Source organism: Myiozetetes cayanensis, unplaced genomic scaffold, assembly GCF_022539395.1.
Source record: "Myiozetetes cayanensis isolate MyiCay16 unplaced genomic scaffold, myiCay2020 scf29, whole genome shotgun sequence".
NCBI classification, from domain to species: domain Eukaryota; kingdom Metazoa; phylum Chordata; class Aves; order Passeriformes; family Tyrannidae; genus Myiozetetes; species Myiozetetes cayanensis.
This window is the reverse complement of record NW_026087510.1, coordinates 1939216-1954340: the sequence shown is the minus strand read 5'-3', so window position 1 is coordinate 1954340 and position 15125 is coordinate 1939216. Positions and strand designations below refer to the sequence as shown.

Below are 15125 nucleotides of genomic sequence, written 5' to 3'. Positions count from 1 at the left end.
TCACATTTGCACGCAAGAGAAGCCCAGCGAGGGGAAGGATTCCACTCGGCAGCCCCTGCTCTCGTCTGGGTGGATTTGCCCATCAAAGAGACAGGCTGGAAAAGAAAGTAATATTCTTCTGCTCTGCTTGTATTTACACACAGCTGAACTTTACATATGCACGGGCCTGGAGGAGACTATTTTGTAAACATTAAGAGGTTCAAGGCTTTAAAAATCAATTTATTCTAATGTTTCTCATTGCCTCCTCTAACCAAACACAGTGTTCTCCACGGGGGTGACAGAATAGTAATAATTTGAAAAGGGTGGAAAAGTGTCCAGTTCTTGCGGTGAAGGCTATAGAATATTGCAAATTTAGACTGCTGTTTGCAAGCATTTTGAGTATTCAATAACTATTTCAGCCAAGCCATTTCAGAGGATGGTAATTTCTGTGCTAAACAGTCTAAATGAATGGTTCATTAAAAATCTGATCTCAGTTATTCTGAATGCTTATCTTTGTGAGGCCAGAAGTCACTTGCATTCACAGAGCTGTGCACGTGTACAGAAATGTGCCCAATCAAAGGGTCTGTATTAACTATTGTTTGGAATTTGGGGGCTGTTTTACCTCAGGGATAACAGGGATCATCCTCACCACAACTTTTTAACCCTCAGTAAAATCTCTGAGTTACTTACCTCTGCTGCTGACCATACACAGTGCATATCCATCTCACACCTGGTATGACCACATTATTCAGGTTTATCTTCCTGTTTATCTCTCCTTCTAGCAAACATCACCCAACAGCAACAAGCTGCAGCATCAGCAGTGACAAATGCTCGTGGCTTGTCCCCACAGAAGGCACAGAAAGGAGCCAGGTAGTCACAGAGTGGTATCTCTCATGTTGTACACCCTTTCCTTTCCCAAGGATGAGCAGCTTTAACAACGTAGATATGGTGGGTTTGTCCTACATGAGTCAGGGAGATGCTCATACTTCAAAATACAAAACATTCTAGCCATAAAATACGGCAGGAAGAAGTCCCTCTCCTACAGCTGATGAATATGAGCTGAGATGTCTGAATCCAAAACAGTGGGGAAGGGAGCACAGCCTGTCACAGAGTGACCAGTTGAGCAACGAGCCAGACAGAGTCAATACACCCATTGCCAGGAAAAGATATATTTATTCTCTGAAAACAGGAGTAGGGATATTGGTAATGACAGAGCCTTTGTCTCCCCTCCCGCAGAGTCCTCTCCAACGTGCCAGACTCGCTACTGAAGTGACTTGGATGAAATCTCTTGCTCTTATCATTAATATCTGCTGCTGGGAAAGAGCCTGGCTCCGACTGTCAATAGCAATGCTCCTCCTGCCTTCAACAGAGGCAAGATTTCACACTTGATACCCCAGCCCTAACTGAATGCCTTGCTTTGCCAGCTGAAATGAAGATGAATTGCAAAGCGAGGTGAATGGAACTAGTTGCATTGATGCTTTTTTTCTTGACGGCAAAACCCTTCCCGGTTTAGCTTTGTAAAGATTCTCTGCAGGATTCGTCCAGGAGCCCCAGCTCAGCACCCCATAAAACAGGCTCTCTGAAGGTACAGCACTGACCAGCAACCCCACTGTGGGAAGGATTTGCCTTTCCCCCAGGGTTAAATATATCCCGGAGACTCATTCTCCCAAGGGTGACAGCAATTGCCTCGCTCCTCTCCCAGATCCAGCCGGAGCCGTGACTAATGCTGGTGATGTGCCCTGAAACGCTGGGGAAAGGTGCTATGGAAATGCAAAGCAGCTTTCAGGAGCAGAAATACATTGTCTCTCACTCTTCCTTTCCCCACCTTTTTTTTTTTTTTTTTCCTTTCACTAGTCTTTGTTGTGGTCGTGGATTGTTTTGTAAACAGAGCCTAGCACTGCTTGGCATCAGCGTCTTCCCAGAGCAAACAGAGAAAGCTCAGAAGTCTCCAAATGCAACTGATTTCTTAAATATTTATCATTTCACTCCAAGGAAAATATTTAAGAGAAACAGAACATGGAGTAAAAGGAGGAAAGATACAGCGTTATTTCACATGAACATCTTCTCAAAGCACAGCCTGATGTAAACCAGAGCTAAACTCTGCACCAGCCAGCACAGAGCTGCTCTCTAGAGCTTCTCTCAGCAGAGGCACCTTGCCATCGACATTCCCAGGCAAAAAAGCCACCCCTCAAAAGTCCAACAGTTCCAAGCCGGGCAAAATCCCCTTCTTCAGTTTCTCTAGTCTTGCTCCTTACTGAAAAAAAAGGAAAATATAGTGGAAAAAGATAATCACGTGGATCAAAAAGTCCTCACTTGAGAGAAAAAAATTGATACCCCTGGTAAAAAATCAATATGCAGCAGTTATTAAAGGTGAGACCGAAAAGTCAGACCTGGGGGAACTGACACCTGGTCATATCCTTCCCTCTCATCCCCTGGGCAAGGTTTGCTCCTGGAAGCCCTGGTTGACTTGCTGATGAGCGACCTTCAGATCCACGGGAAGGGCAGACAGGCCCTGTGGACACACAGCAGCAACCTATAACTGGCAAGGGCTGAAGCAACTCAGATCAGTCCCTTTCCTGTTGTGGGGAGCTGGATAGCAGAGCTCTGCACTGGTCATTCCAGTGGAAGCACTCCCTGGCCTCACAAAGAGCCAATTAAGTTTTCAAGAAAATTAGCAAGGACTGACAAGAAACAGAAAGAAGAAGGGGAAACCATTCTCCCTTCATTTATTAGGTTTTTTTTTAAGGAAAGATGTTCAGACACAAAAGTGAAGGCAGGGAGCTCCAAATCAGCAGGCACAGCTTGGTGGGAGGCAGTGAAAGGGAAATGCAGCCAGGATTCTCAGCACTGAGTCAGGACCTCCCTTTGATCTCCACTTTTCCCAAGCTGCATTCCCACATGCAGCCCACCATTTGTTTTTAGTTAGGCAGGACTAATGAAAAATACTCTGCTCGGGAAGAGCAACAAACAAGCCTTGCAGAAACCACGCAGCGACAGCCAGTCAAAATAAGGAAGAAGTAAAACCACAAAAGAGAGGTTGATGGCAGATATTGCAGAGGGAAAGGCTCAGCTGCTTGGGATGCTCTGGCTATCTTCCATCCAGGAATTTCAAAGTCACCCAGATCAGTGATGGATAGATAGGGATCACCTCCTCACACATCACTAAATCTGTCTCCTAAATAGGGAGCCAACAAACTGCTCTGGCACCCCAGGTTTATCAGCAGTGAGCCCTGCAGGGCCTGTCCTGGCTCATGCTAATTCCCTAGTCAGGTTTGACAGGATCAGAGCTGTAGGTAGCACAATGCATCACATCACTTTGCCTTGTCATCGCTGTAATTTGTGTATTTTCTGCATCCTCTTTTGTTTATTAGCCCCCATAATTACTCTATTCCCTGTTTCAGGGGCTACTGTGCAACATCTTCATGATTTGCTGTCTCCTTTGCTGTGTCCTGTTGGAGCCCCAGCCCCAGCAATGTTCTTCCCTCCAGTTTTGTTTGCTGGCATCTGGCACAGCATATGCTGACACGGAGCAGTTCACATGTCTCAGAGCTATTGTTCCAGCCTCGGCACATTTACACTCACCATCAGCCACTCACAACAGGCCCTGAAAAATTTTCATCCCAGCAACTAGAAATTCTTCAAATCTTCTAAATTAAAGCTCGCCACTCAGAACTTGTGCATGCCTAGGCTTGCCTTTCTTAGTCACCCAATGCATTAGCACAGAGTGGTATCATTTATCCAAATGGAGAGCTGGTATCACCAGAGCCTTACTGTAGATTACATGTTACAGTGCTTCACAGATGGAATGAGAACCAGAAAGCATCAAATCCAGCTCGTGGAACAGTTTCAACTATGTCTCTCATTTAAAACACTTTTGAAAGTGTATCTAGTGGGCAATTTTATACTTGTGTTTGCAATGCAAATGTGGCTGTCACCCCGTGTCTGAGACAAAGCACATCCCACAGCTCTGCCACGAATTCCAGGTGCACAGCAACACCCACGATCCCCAGTGTTCCTCACACGGTGCCCCTGGGCCCTTGCCAAAGGCAGGGAGTGCTCCCAGAAGTGCCTTGCAGTGCCACTGAGGATGGAATAAACACACAGCAGCCATCAGATTTGTAACCTCTGCAGCCACCAAACGGCACAATTATCAGGGAGGGGTTTGCACTTCGCCTGCTGACAGCAAACCCCAGTTGTGTGTTTCTGGACAGGCCAATAAAGCTCATAAAGCACATTATGAAGTGGTTTAGGGTCAGCCATCGAAACACGACGTGGGGTAATGGCTCTATCAAAAAGATCCTCCACTAGAGCTCTGCAGGTCCTTGCATTCAAAGAGGCACTTATCTGGAGGAAGGAGCTTGTGGTTGATACTTAAACCCCACTTAAAAGTGTGAATGAACTTTTGCTGATAAAGCAACAGGCAAGACTATGTTTAATATATCTGAAGCTCAAGCAGAGGCCAAGGCTTTGGACAGTGAACAGGGTGTGCAAGTGGCTTGTCCGTGGGTGAACACATGCTGTGGCTGCAGCAAAACACCCTTCTGGATCAGACCCAAACAAACCTCAGGACTTCTGTGGCAAGTTTTTGAGTACCTTCCCTCCAACACTCACAGGACATTCAGAATCCACATAGATGCATTCCTGTGTCACCTGCTCCAGGTGACCCTGCCTTGGCAGGGGGTTTGGACTGGATGATCTCCAGAGGTCCCTTCCAACCCCAGCCATTCTGTGATTCTGTGCCAGGAGCAGCCCCAGCTTCAGTACAGCACACACAGAGGCCACTGCACATCCCTGCCAAGCTCCATCCTTCCTGCTGCCTGTGGACCAGCCCCAGTGCCTCACACACCTCCATCCCTTTACCCAAAATACACCTCATCCCTGTGTATAAATATCTCAAGGGAGGGTGTCAGAGGATGGACCAGGCTCTGCTCAGCGGTGCCAGCCACTAGGACAAGAGGCCACGGGCAGGAACTGACGCCCGGGAAATTCCACGTGAACACGAGGAAGAACTTCCCTGTGTGGTGACCGAGCACTGAACAGGCTGGCCAGGGAGGGTGTGGAGTCTCCCTCACTGGGAATATCCCAGACTCGTCTGGACACAATCCTGCGCTGTGTGCTCTGCGATGGCCCTGCTGGAACAGAGAGGTGGCACCAGATGACCCACTGTGGTCCCTTCCAACCTGAAATTACCCCACCACCTCCACCCTCCCGCTCAGCCCTCACAGGGACACAAACCCTTCCCTAGCCAGCCTGGCCCCAAACCCCAGGCACACCAGGCAGTGCTTCCCTGAGGGGAAACATCCCCCACACTGAGGGGAAACATCCCACAAAACAAAGGGACACGTCCCACACACTGAGGGGACACATCCCCCACACTGAGAGGACACATCCCCCACACTGAGGGGAAACATCCCACAAAACAAGGGGACACGTCCCACAAAACTGAGGGGACACATCCCCCACACTGAGGGAACACAGACCTGCAGCTTCCCCGTCACAGCAGCCCAGGTGCCGTGGCTTTGGTCCTCAAATCCCAGAACCACTGAGGTTGGAAGAGACCCCGCAGACCATCGAGTCCACCCCGTGCCCGATCCCCACCTTGTCCCCCGGCCCAGAGCATTGAGTGCCACGTCCAGTCCTTCCTTGGACACCTCCAGGGATGGGGTGGGGAGGACTCCACCACCTCCCTGGGCAGCCCTTTCCAGTGCTTAATCACCCTTTCTGTGACGAAATCCCTCCTGATATCCCACCCGAACCCCCCGGGCACAGCTTAGGGCTGTATCCTCTTCTGCCGCGGTTACCTGCGAGCAGAGCGCGACCCACCCCCTGACTTCACCCCGCTGCCACGGAGGGATCAGACCCCCTCCCAGCCCGAGCCGCTCCCCTCACCTCCCCATCCCCTCCCCATCCCCTCCCAGCCTCCCGCGGCTCCTCCCGCCCTTCCCTCTCCGGCTGGGGCGGAGCCGGCGGGGGCAGCACCGCGCATGGGCCCCGCCGCCCTTGCCGAGCCGTGTGCGGTGTGCGGTGTGCGGGGGGCGTGTGCCGCCCGTGTGCCGCCCGTGTGCCGCGGAGCGCGGATCGCCGAGTGCCGGGCCATCCCCTGGGCGGGCGCCGCCGCCCCCCAGCCCCGCGGCCATGGCGGCGCGGCGGGCTCGGCGCTGCTGAGGCGCGGTCGGGGCGCCCGGGCCGGGCCCCCGCGGCGGAGCGAGGTGAGCGGCGGCGCGGCCATCGCGGGGTGTGGGGGGAGAGAGGGGAGAAAATGGAAAATAACCCCACAAACACACACACACACACACACCCCCCAAACCCGAGCGCTCGCGGCGCCGCCGCGGGTGGGGTTTTGTTCGGTTCGTGGCTCCCCCAACCCCTCCCCATCCCCACGCCCCGCTCCCGCCGCGCTTCCCGCTCGGCCGGAGGGCCGGGAATCATCGGCGCGGAGGAAGGATGGAAGGATAATGGGGACTGCAGCCTCCCCTCCCTCCGCGGGTCTCGGCTTTGTGCTGGCCTCGTGGTGCTCTTGGTGGGGCCGTGCCCGGGGCCGTCCCTGCGAGGGGACACGGAGGGTTCGCCCAACAGGTGCTCCGAGTGCCAGGCACGTCCCGCCCCACATCCCTGGCCGAGCTCCCCCCGGGAGCTGAGCCGTGCATGGTGGAGTCGGGGCTCCTAGGGAAGGATCCATAACGCGTCTGCACCCTGAGCGGGAGGAACCTGGGGGAAAATGGTGCATTAACCTTTGGAACTCGCCCGTGTGTGCTCACCTACGGCACCGTTTCCTTCCACGAACGCTGTGTCCCAGCCCCTTCTCCCCCGGGAGGCTCTCTCCGTCTCTAAGAGCTGCTCCAAGCCAGACCGATGGCTGGTGGATTGGAAGGAGGTGATGGGAATGAGTCAGTTTTTGTTCCATCTCTGCACTTTCCACACGAGCTGGTGCAGCAAACAGCACTTTGGACAGAGGCTGGGATGTCCAGTTTGTTGTGTTGGTGGGTCCTGGCACTAAGAAGAAAGCAATTGGGAGGAATGGGTGGAAAGGCAAGAAGGTAGAAGCTTAAAACATTCCATTTCATCTCAAGAAACAGCTCTAAGTGTATTATCCAAAGGTGACCAGACACTCCTCCTTGACATGAACCGATTGAGTCAGTTCCAAGACTCTTAAAATCCATTTCAAGTGTTTGAGGTTGGAGCTTTTGCAGAACAGGGACAAAATACCCTGCACATGTGATTTCTTTCCCTCTGCACAGATGTTTTCTCATTCTAGTTCTGCAAAATCAGGTTAGCCTTGAGTGAACCACTTATTTTGACTGGCAAGTAAAACATTACGTATTCTTTGTGATAAAAGAGCAAGTAAATAGTTCTTGTACAGCTTGGACTGGTTGGTTTTCCTCAGACTCGTTGGAGGTTGCTTGAGCCTTACCAGGGTACACGTGTAGAGCTGATGGGTTTGTAATGCTGGAACACGTTGGATCCAGCTGGAAGAATCGAAATTTTAGTCCTTTGAGGGCATACGGTGATTGAGTTATTAAAGGTGGAAAGGAGTCAGTCTGGCAGTCAGTCAGTCCTTTCATTTAGGGAGACAGAACTGGAAGTGTTACTGTGGTATTCACACCGTGCAGGAGGTACAGAAATATTAGTCCATTGCCAGAAGCAAATTACTGGTCAGTCTTTCAGCTTGTGGTCCTGATGTGGGATTTGTTTGTTTAAAGTGTATTTGTTGAGTTTTTGAAGAAACAAAGAGCATCTGAGGCAAGTCAGCAGAAACGTCACTGGGGAATCGTTTCAGGTTTTATGTCTGGTTTGTAGCTGGATGTTGCAGTGGTTTTGTGCCACCTGGCAGCGGGTGGGTTGTGGAATATCAGGATCCCGGCTCTTAATCATCTGTTTTCTGTAATGCAGAGTGAGGGGAATGATGGTGATGTTGGATTTAAGGGAGGAGAATTGCAGTGGTGACTGGCTGGCTGGGGAGAAGATCCCAGAGGGAGTGGAGGAAATCTAACAAAAAAGGGGAGCAGTGCCACTTTGGCCCTTTCCCCCTGGGCTTCTGGTTCTTCTGTGAACATCTGAAAAGGAAATGTCATTTTGCTGTTGGACTACATTGTTTTGCATGAAGTGTCAGACCACATTATGGGTATGATTCCAGTCAACTTCCCCCATTTCAAAACAAACCTGTCAAATACAGTAACGTGTTTACACAAAAATTCAGTGTGTTTTGCAGGAGCCCAATATCCATATTTCCAAAAATAAATGGTGTTTTTCATACTTTATTGTGGCTAGAAGAGTTTGTGTAGGAGAGTTGGAATGGGTTCCCTCGGCCTTTGTATCCTGCTCTGCACAAATAAGAGGAAGATGGTGGCCTTTTCATGAACTGGGGGATTATTTTCATTCACACTTCCTCAAAATATTCTTTTCCACGTAGTAGTTCTGGTTCCTGTGGCTGTGGCCCAGGCAAGAGCTATTGTCTCACAGTTGATGGCTGGTCCCAGGGTGAGGGCAGAAAGGGAAGAAGGGATAAAAAGGTGTAGGTAATGTGGGAAGTTTGGCTGCAGAACCCTGGGATTGCTCCCGTGGGACTGTCAGCACGGGTGGCTTCTGTCAGGTGAGGTGTCACAGGGCCAGGTCCTGTCCCAGGTGTGCTCCTCTGTAGCTCCTGGATCTGCTTTCAGCCTCTTGTGTAGCTGCAGCAGCATCTTGGACCAGCAAGGCTGATGATCTTCCTGATTTTAGGGGTTTTACGAGGTAGGTCTGAGCCGAGGAGGATCCTGAGGGCCCCTTTCTTCTCCACCAGGAATTTGAGGGTGAGCACATGTGGTGTCTGTAGAAGGTGTTCAGAGTCACTGCTCGGCTCCCGGAGCTGCCCCTTGGAATATCTGATATTGTAACAAAAGAGAAGCAAATCCAAGTGTTTATCAACTTTTCAGGGCCGTAAATTATCCTTGGAAAATGAAGTCACTTGGGTGTCTGGGGTGAAGCAGGTCAGCGAGTCTGGGCAGTTGGAGCCTGTGGATTTTCCCAGTGATTTCTATTCTTATGCTAATCCTCTGAGCCGGCTGTGGCTGTGGCCGGTGGGAGAGGAGGGATGTGCACACCGAGGGCACGGGAGAGGAGCCTCGGTTTTGTCCTCATTGTCATGCAGATCGGAGGTTCCAGCCAACCACAGTTTGGAGACTCTGTAACCCCAGGATGTGATGCTGTGAGTCAGCAGCCACTTATTTAGCAATTCTGAGCCACTTTGGGGGAAACAGTTGCTTTTCAAGGTTAATTTTGTGGGGGTTTTGTTTGTTTTGCTTCATTTTTGTTTTTTTTTAATTTTATTTTTATTTTTTGAAACCATGTTGTAGCTAAAACCAAATCGTTGTATTTGCTGCTGAACAATTCAAGTTGGAAAACTTCAGTTTTTCAATTGTTGCATTAGGTAAAAGGTGTAGGAAGGCAGGAAAACTGTGAGCTACTCATTTGAATCCTTCTTCTACTTCTGAGGGTGACTTGCTGTGTTTCTCCCACACCGTTTGTCTGCGAGCCCCCAGTTTCTGCCGTGTAAGAGCTTTTAGATAAATATTTATGTATCAGTATGTTTATTTATTTAGAGGCATCGGGTAGTCTGTGGTTGTTCCTGGGGAAGGGCGGGGGGGGGTGTGCCACTTGAAACCAGGTGAAATATGTACCTACCACTCACAAGGGTTTACTTGTTGGGTGTATTTGTTTCCTAGAGGTTGTTTTAGAAATAGGAAGTAATGAAGAGGTCTGAAAGAGATGCACCGAGTTAGGATTTATATTATCTGTATTACATTATAGACACTACAGCTGTGTGTGATGTCTCTCCTGGACAGATTCTGGGTAGTACCCATGGGGGCTCCTACAGTTCAATGTGCAGGGGGTGTTAAGCACGTTAGGAAGCCTTTGGGTGTTTATTCCAGTGGTGTTTTGTGGTGCTGGGTCTGTGTTTGCTGCAGCAGATCCGCTTATCCATATTTGTGTGTAGTGCTGGATTCTTTGGAAGTGTGTGTGGAATAATTAAAACCCGCCCTTTAAACTATTTAGTAAATTGGATTTGCTTTACCAGCAGTGGGACAGGAAGTTAATCGTGTTTAAGCTGATGTTGACTTTTCCAATCTGATTTTCCCTGGGAAGAAACTTTGCTACCTAGTTGTTAAATGCACAGTTAATTACCTGCTGATTGTTTAAGCTGATAAACCAATGCTACCAGGTTTACTGTAATGAGGCTGCTAAATGTGCCTTGTGCATGTGCCTTAGATGTGCTTCCTCGTGCTATTGTCCTGTGATTAAACCCAGTATTATCACGTGATGATTTGAATGTATTTCGTGTTCTCAGGTGATGATTATGCCACTGAACTCACTCCCTGGGTGTTCTTGCTCTGTGCTCACACCTGAGTAGTTCTGGATTGGTGGTGTCCTCTAGGAATGTTGTCTGGGAATGTGGCTCAGCAGCTTTTAACCCACAGTTTAGAAAGCGAGATACCCCCCAAATCTCCACTTCTTGAAATCATTGTTGGAAGAACCTTTCCTTCCAGTCCTGTTTCTGTAGCTGTGTTGCAACATTCTGAGCATGTCTTGCCTTGGTCTGAGGTCAGTGGTTGAGGCAATATTTGGGCAGCAGTTACAGGTCAGTGAGTCAGTCATCCTCTTGCCACCCCACTGCTTTTGCTGATGAAGAAGCTGCAGTTGTTGCCCCTCCATTCCCTCCCTGGTGTGTCCAGGGCTTTTCCTTGCCCACATCTGACTGTTAATGGTGTGGGTGCAGAGCACTGATTCAGTGTGTCCATTATAACTCGTTAAGAATCAGAGAAACTGGAGTTTTTCCAGTTTCTCCCATTAATTCATTAAGCCAGGACCACAAGAGCTTTGGATTTCGGGGTAAAACTGACTGCTTCAACATCCCTGAGGTTTTTTTGCTGGATGGAGGGACACTTGATCAGCCACGGCCTGGGCTGCGGCCTTTGGTCTCGTTTGATGGCTTGTGCTCTGGGTGAGTTGGGTTTAAGATACACAGATGAAAGGTGGTTTCTAAAAGATTTGTCATCCCTTCCTGGCAGATTGAGATGATCAGTGTTGCTCAAAATAACTTCCATTGCAAGGTGTTAAGTGGCTTGAAAATTCGTGCTTCTTACAGAAAGCTGTGTTTAATCTTCTGTATAATTTGTTAGTTGAGAGATATTTATCACTGACTAAACAAATTTTTATTGAAATGTTAAGCTGTTGATTTTTTTTTCCCCAGTAACAGTGTTTCCTGACATTTGGGAGGTGAATTTTTTTGGGCTCAATATTCAAAATACTCAAGGTGCATGAGAGGGCTCTGAAGGGAAAGAGAAGATATAGTGCTTGGTGTTTTGACAGCAGTTTGATGGGATTTTTTGGGTGTAAAACCAGAAGGTTTTCCAACTCCAGTTGTTACACCTTGGCCATGTTCTTACTGACTTCTCTGGAGGTGTAAGTGTGGAAGAATGTAGCTGGGCAGCCCTGTTTGTGCACGAGTTCAGTTGTTGCAAAAGCCTTTGAGTGTTTGCTGAGGTTTTCCCTTTTCCTCCCTGTTGTGATTCAGGAGTGTCTTCCTTACATTGTGCTGTACCTTTTGTGTGTGTGTGTTTTACAAAAGTCAGCTCCTGCCTGCTGGGAACAACCACTCTGTTAACAGGGTGAATTCAGTATTTTTTTTTTAAAGTTTATTTTGAATTCAAAAAGCCTGTTACCCTGCTCAGTAATGCACCTTGCTTGTCCAACCCCCAAACTGACATAGCTGGTACAACCTGACAGAGTCTTTACAGATTTTGTCAACAATTTTTATATCAGCTTTTCATGGACTGTGAATATACTTCAGTGGCTGCTTTCCATAACTTGCCTTTATGATCACCATCTCATCCCTCACAGTCTGGCTGTGATATAAACAATAAAAATTGCTGTTTGGGTATCATTTTGGGTTTCTAATGCTTATTTATGTGTATTGCTGATGGATACCACTTTTGCACTAAAATACAAAATGTGGGGTTTATAAAACTCACAAATGAAGGGGCAGTAGTTCTAAATATTGAGATAAAACAAGAAGAATCCTTTGACACAGTCTGCAAACCAAACTATGTCCCTGCTCCCTTGCTTTTAGGGATTTGCAGAGGTGTAATGTGTTTGCTGGAGGTTGATTCAGTAAGGAGCAGTTGATTTTTATTTCAGCAAAAGCTCTGATAGTTTATTCTTGGGAGTGTAAATGAGATGCCACAGTCCTGCAGCTGAAGGATGCACAGGGCAAGCTTCAGATGTGCAGTTCAGTCCCTGGTAACTGCTGCAGTTATTTCATTGAAGAAACAGGAACAAAAGTTTGTTTGTGAGTGCTCTGGAACGGAGAACAAAGGCTGGGGGGACCTTTGAACCTCTGGGGCTGTGCATCTGAAGGAGGAATTGTTCAGGAATGGGAGAAGCTGCCAGGAGACCAGAGATCTGCTTTCCCCGACATCTTTCTCCAGCAGTGCTCAATGACCACATTTAAAGCACAAAAAAAAAAAAAAAGTTGGTTAATTGGAAGACTCTCTTGTTCTTCCCCCCCCTCCAGCTCTGATTTGATAATCAAGCATGCAGGGTTGGTTCTTCTCACTTTGTTTTTCACCAAGGCAAGCTTTAAACAAATGAATGTGCGTGCTCTTGTTTTTTGGGTAGAAATCTTAATGATTGATGGCACCCTTAAACATTTTGTTCTCTCTCAGACGTTCTGTGCAAGCGATTCTGGCCTGTGAAGCAATTTGTTTCTCTTGCTTCCTGGTGCTGTTCAGACTTGACAATTATTTTTCAGTCAGTGGTAGCTGTCTGCTCCAGGAGGACGGCAGGGAACAATCAGCGTTCCCAGGAAATGGTTACTTCTCTGCACAGTGTGTTGCTGAGGGCACAGCCTGCAGGGTGTGCAGAGCGAGGGCTCTGCTCCAGGCAGGATTTGTGCCAATCACTCACCTTCAGGGATTGGGCAAGGCTGGAACACGGGATGGGCTGTGCTGGAAGAGCACGTTCTCTGAATTGCTTCGTGCAGAGGGGGAGAAACCCCGGTATTCCAGTCCTGAGAGCTGATAATTTTTCTGTGATGATGAACACATTTGTGTTCATTTGTGTGCTCCTCGTTTCTCTCAGGAGTGTGGGTGATGTGATGTGCCTGTGTGTGCTCCTCAGGGAATGCTCAGTGCTGCTCTGGAATTGCTGGGACAGCAGGGAAAGGAAAGCCCCACGGGCTCTTAGGAATTGAATGGGTACAAAAGCTGGCAGGAGGGCAGGAATCCTGGAATCTGCCAGCTTCCCCCTGCAGCCCCCCTGGCAGAGGCCCTTCTCCACATCATTTTGCAGGCAGGTGATGCTCAGGTGGCTGCAGCCCCCTGGCACAGAGAGTGAGAGCTTCCCTTGGGCTGTTCTCTGCATCCCTGGTGCCCAGCAAAGCACAGCAAGAGCTGGGAAAGCTCCAGAGGAGGAGGAGTTAAAAGTCAGGTGGGATTTAGTTGACAGGTAGTATTTCAAGTAGTGATTCTTCTCGGGCTAGAGAGGAAAAAAAATCCATTTCTTTAAATTATTGGGAGCCTTCAGACCCTCTTTCCCCCCTTTCTTCTTTCCCTAAGGGACCATGTGTGGGATGGCACTCGAGGTGAGGTTGGTGAGCACTGAAAGCTGAGAGAACTGGACAGCCACTGCCACCCTTACACTTTAAAGAAATTACAAAGATATTTAAGTAGATATTTATCACGTGTTCCTCTTCCCTTTTCAGCCATCCCAAATGACAGCAGATCTCAAATGTCTTGTGTTCCTTCTTCAAACTGTTGATCTCTTTGCAGCCTTTGGCTGCTGTTGCTATGAAATCAGGCTGTGCTGTAGGGAAGTGCAGCTCTTTGTGTTCCAGGCAGTGTGTTAACCTGGCTCCCAGGAGCAGGGAGAGCTGGGTGGTGGTTGCCCTTCCACCTTCTTTACAGGACTGGTTGGTTGTCACTGTGCTTTTTGCTGCCTCCCCTGTGAAGATGCTAAGATGCTTGAGGTGCACAAGTGACCCACGTTCAGCCATCCACTCACAGAGCAATTGCATCAGGAAGGCAATACATCCTTGGCTATTTTTTTATGGAGCCACATTGTATTAATTTAGGGAGAACTGAGCTTTCTGAATGTTTTCATCTGTATTACAAGAAAAGCTTTTCATCATTGCACCCCCCTCTCTACACCCTTTGCATTTCCTGCTTGGCAGATGCCAGGGTTAAAAATTAAGCCACACTTAACTTCTACCATCAAAACTGGAAATGAAAACACATAGATGGGTGTTTTAGAAAACTTCATTTGTCAGTTCTTCTCGCTGGCAAATGTGTGGAGGAGGGAGGCCCATATGGCTGCTAAATATAACCCAACTTTCTCCCAGAGCAGCCCAGCAAGTACAGAAGTTCACAATCTGTGTTGGTTTTAAGAACGTGCTGCAGGTTTGAAGAATGGCCTGAGTGCAGATTAAGGTAATGGGAACAGAGCCAAGGAGCAATCCAATAAAATGTGAGGATTTCCTGTGATGGGTGAGGCTGGCTGACACTGGGGAGATGCTCAGCACCCTGCAGGTCCTGGGCCCTTTCTCAGCAGTGTGTTTGGAGGGCAAGGGTGGCACTGGCTGTCAGCTTTAATGCTCACCACCTTCGAGCTCCAACAGCTCCTGGCCTTGTTTGCTCCAAATATGTGCACTGTTGCATCCCAGTACTGGGATGCTGAAGAGCTTGGATCAGGAAAACAGGGCTGTGGTGGCAAAACTGAGAGTAGTTATTCCAGATTTTTAATTTGATTTTTAGAATTTTTGTTCATACCACTTGCCCTTTGTGTGTTTGGTTGTTTTTTTTTTTTTTTTTTTTTTAGAGATGCTGCCAAAATACAGGTGGTTCCATGTTTTAAGGATACAACCATAATTAAAACACAGTAGAATTTCTAGAAAATGTTTTAAAGTCGTGTGCGTGAGTGTGTTTGAAGGGAGTGAAAATTAGAGATACACCGTGCAATGTAGTATTTCTACGTATTTTTCAGTAGTAGACACGTGTGTTGAATATTTTGCCATGTAGATCAGTCATTTTCTGAGGGGAACACCTGTGAAGAAAAACAGAGCTCCAAAATAATTGTGATTTTGTTCCCCTTCAAAAAAAGGGATTACCCACTGT

At 48.3% G+C, this 15125-nt stretch overlaps 2 protein-coding genes across 2 annotated transcripts in view; one reads left to right on the top strand and one right to left on the bottom strand.

Annotated features, from left to right (window-relative positions):
* ST3GAL4 (ST3 beta-galactoside alpha-2,3-sialyltransferase 4) overlaps positions 1 to 15125 on the bottom strand; it is a 1214471-nt gene that overhangs the window by 131630 nt on the left and 1067716 nt on the right. The window lies entirely within an intron of this gene.
* The window catches only part of ARHGAP32 (Rho GTPase activating protein 32), a 216355-nt gene continuing 207290 nt past the window's right edge, over positions 6061 to 15125 (top strand). The window contains exon 1 of the mRNA XM_050323042.1: positions 6061 to 6188. The gene's annotated coding sequence lies outside the window, so the exon portion shown is untranslated. The remainder of the gene's footprint in view (positions 6189 to 15125) is intronic.